At 38.6% G+C, this 4169-nt stretch overlaps 1 non-coding gene across 1 annotated transcript; it reads left to right on the top strand.

The window, feature by feature from the left end:
• The first annotated feature begins 3567 nt into the window (after positions 1-3567).
• On the top strand, positions 3568-3670 carry LOC111822304 (U6 spliceosomal RNA). Its single transcript, XR_002825596.1, has one exon. It is a non-coding gene; the product is annotated as a U6 spliceosomal RNA (small nuclear RNA).
• The last annotated feature ends 499 nt before the right edge of the window (positions 3671-4169 follow it).

Below are 4169 nucleotides of genomic sequence, written 5' to 3'. Positions count from 1 at the left end.
AGAGGCCTCCTTGCCTGTCCTCAGAAATCTCAGTATACAATCTTGCCCTGCTTTACTTCTCTTGTTAGTGCTTACAAAGGCGTGATGCTATAGATGTGTTTATTATTTGTTTGCTGACCTCACTTGAATGTAACCTCCATCATATTAGAGAGTTCTCTGTCCTTGTCACTGCTATTACCCCAGGCTCAGACCAGTGCCTGGCTCATGGCAGGCAAGCAATATATAATTTTAATGAATATCTATTGAATAAATGAAAGGCACAGATTGCTACTATAACAGCTGAGGGAGCAACTCCTAATTCTGCCTGTTGAAATTGTAGAAGATTTCCAAAATAAGTAAATATTGGGTTACCGAAAACTGGCTAGGAATCCTAAAAGAGGCCAGGGAGGAGGAAAGCGGATTCCAGGCAGAGAAAATAAGCTACAAAAGAATAGAGAGAGGAAATGGCCCAGTCATTTTCTTAAGATTCCTACAAAATCTGTTATAATGCCTAGAACAAAGGGATGTGTGTAATTACTTACTGAAAGACTGAAAATAAAATTCCAAATTGTTGCAAAGTTTTTAAAAGAAACTCCCTTTCAAGATTAGATCTAGTGTCATTTCAGGATCTCTCTTAACATTTTTATTTCTAGTCTTTAAGAGGGGAAAGTTGTTTGTTAGTAAAAACTTGTGGAAAATTTTAATTTACAGGAGTGTTATTTCCACCAGTATTTACCACAATTCAAATAAATTAAAAGGCCTAAAAGAATTGAAAAGAAATGTAGCATAAAATTGCCCATAAAAATTTGAGGCGAAGACATATCTTCTGTGTCCAGGAAATCCATCAATGGGGAAAGAAGGCCAGGGGTAAAAGGGACAGCAGTCTTTTAGTGCCTTCCAAAAACAAAAAAACAAACCTGTTGCTATCGAGTCGATTTAAACTCATAGCCACCATATACGGTAGAGCAGAACTGCCCCACAGGGTTCCCAGGGAGCGGCTGGTGGATTCAAATTGCCAACCTTTTGGTTGGCAGCCATAACTCTTAACCACTGCACTATCAGGGCTTCTTAGTGCCTTAGTTATGGGGAATAATGAAAGAGGTCAGGGTCGTTTCTGTGTCTCTCTGACCACGCTGACTGTCAAGACAGTGGAGAATGGGTCCTCTGAGACTCTTCTTTGTATCAAAATGAACAGAAGGATTTATAGGTGAAGATCAACTGTAACCACAATATTTAGAGGAAATTCTACAAGATTCAGAGCTGATTGTTTACTAACATTCAAACTTACAAATATAAACAATACCCTATGAGATCAAACTGCAAGGTGTCAGCCCTTTTCTGATGAAAACATTAACCAAAATTACTGGACCACACAACACTTTTGCTATTGCACATGCAGGTTCCAGCATGTTGCAATGATTCACAATAAATTTATTTAACAGTGTTTATCCCAACAACTTGCCAAGAAAAACCAATTTTGAACTGTTTGCTTTCCAATTTCTTATCATAGACCTGGTTAAAGAGGTTGACATTTGAGAAAGACAAGGGTGAGGACAGGCCAGCCTTCTCTTCTTCTAAGTGCTCCAGAAACATTTTCCGTCTCCTGAATTTTATTTGCTTAGCCTCCCCTCTCTGCCTAATATAAACAACACTTGCATCATTCCTGTGATCATTTTATCTTTGTAACCTCAGCCTTTTTGAAAGTTAATACAGGGTATTTTTGCACAATTGCTGTCGAAGAGGTTAGTCACTGGGTGACCGATGTCCTAGTATAAGGTCCTGACATTGAACTGAATTTAGAATTTATTATACGCATACTAGGAAGAGAATGAAATTTTAAGATAATGAATCCGTGATTGATCCCTTGTTCTGGCACTAGTAAAGTGTATACTTTGGAACAGTTGTAATCACTCTCTCTCATCCTTGGTTTTTCCATCTGTGAAATAGCAATACTGTGATATCTACCTGACAGGAGTGTTGTCAGTATTATGAGAGTTTTGTTTGGATTTTTCAAGTTTCATTACTCTTTATTACTACATAGCTCTTATTTACAGCACATAACCAGGGTATCTTTGATCTTTATTCAGAAATGTATCTGCCAAATTTTAATCAATGATGTTCAATAACCCATAATGTTTTCCCTTTGCTTGTAGATCATTCAGAACTGTTTGTTATGGGAATCAGCTTGTGTATGATAACTATTTCCGTTGCTGTTGTGTCTATTCTGAGTCATGGTGACCCCATGTATGTCAGAGTAAAACTGTGCTCCATAGAGATTCAGTGGCTGATTTTTTTGGAAGCAGATAACCAGGTCTTTCTTCTGAGGTGCCTCTGGGTGAGGTCAAACCTCCAACCTTTTGGTTAGCAGGCTTAACCATTTGTACCACCCAGGGACCCAATGATAACTATAGTAATATAAATTTTAATATGTTACCTCTTTATGTTTTCTTTTAAATTACAACCTAATAAATGTATATAGTCTCTAACTCTTTTAAATATAGTCAGAGTATGCACTATGAATGACAAATAATTTTTATCAAGAATTTTAGATTGTGAATGTTAAAAATCAAGTAAATAAAATGTATTAATAATAACACCTAACACCCATGGATTGACACAGTGGCTGCAACAATGTGCTTAAGCATAACAACGATTAGGCGGATGGCGCAGGACGAGGCAGTGTTTTGTTCTGTTGTACATAGGGTCACTATGAGCCGGAACCAATTCAACGGCACCTAGCAACAACAACACCCATTAGCAAATCCTGAAAATTGAAGCTCTGAGTTGAGTTAGTAAGTCTATTCTAACTTTAAATTACAAAATTACAGATTGGACTAGTTTACATTTAGAGAATATAAAGCTAGAAGGAAACAGAAATTATTGAGCGCAAAGCAATAGTGTTGCAGATGGGAAATTGAGCCCAGTAACTTGAGGTGGTGTGCACAGCCAGTTAGCTGAGTGCGATCGAAGGACCATGGACTCTTGAATCCCAGAGCTTCCTGTTGCCCATGCTTCCATCTACATCAGATCTTCCTTCAGTTCTATTTAACATGTGTCCTGGGTATCTATTGTAGTCTAATAAACAACTCCAAGACTTAGTGGTTCAAAACAGCTGCTTTTGTGGGTCAAGAATTCGAATACAGCATAGTGTGGTTCCACAATGTTTGAGGATTCAGCTGGAAAGAGTCAACAACTGGGGGTAACTCAAAATGCCTGGAGCTACTATTACCTGGAAAACATTTCTGTCAGTTGCCTGTCATTTGGGATGCACTAACCCAAAAGTTTGGCTCATCGAGGAATCTCAGCTGGAATGTCTAAATGTGTCTTCTCAAGGTGGCTTCGGGTTCCAGCATGGTAGTCTTGGGGTAGTCAGACTTCTTACATAATGGTTCAAAACTCCAAGAGCAAGCATTCCAGTGAACAGGCAGAGGCTGCATGGACTTTACTGACCCAGCCTTGGAAGTCACATGGCATCACTTCTAACATACCCAATGATCAAATAACCACAAGCTCTCTTAGATCCAAGAAGAGGGGCATAGACTGCAACTCTTAATGGGAGGAGCATTACTTATTAAAATTGCCACAACAGTGCTTGCTTCGGCAGCACATGTACTAAAATGGGATGATATAGAGATTAACAGGGCCCCTACACAAGGACGACACACAAATTCCTGAAGCGTTCCATATTTTTATAATAGGGCACACGGGGTCACAGTCATGGAAACTTCCTAGACATAACCAAACACCTCACAGGACTGAATTATTGGGCTTGAAGGCTAAGGACCATAGCCTCAGGGACATCGAGGTCAATTGGCATAACACAGTTCATAAAGACAGTGTTCTACACCCTACTTTGGTGAGTCACGTCTGTGACCTTGAAAGCTTGTAAGCAGCTTTCTAAGTTACAACTCTTGGTCTCTTTCCATCCTAAGCAAAGGAGAGTGAAGAAAATGAAAGACTCAAGGAATCAGTTAGCCCAAAGGAAGTCCACTACATTGAGATTAAAAACATTTTTTTATTTTAAACTATCTTATAATACATGAAAAAAAGGAAGCTAAAAATTGGGAGAAGATATTTATAACACATATGTGAAATATGATTGTCTTAGTCATCTAGTGCTGCTCTAACAGAGATACCACAAGTGGATGGTTTTCACAAGGAGAAATTTATTTTCTTACAGTCTAGTAGGC

The sequence above is a fragment of the Trichechus manatus genome, unplaced genomic scaffold (assembly GCF_000243295.1).
Source record: "Trichechus manatus latirostris isolate Lorelei unplaced genomic scaffold, TriManLat1.0 scaffold00155, whole genome shotgun sequence".
Lineage (NCBI taxonomy): Eukaryota > Metazoa > Chordata > Mammalia > Sirenia > Trichechidae > Trichechus > Trichechus manatus.
The sequence above is the reverse complement of the archived record's forward strand: the minus strand, read 5'-3'. Positions and strand labels throughout refer to the sequence as shown.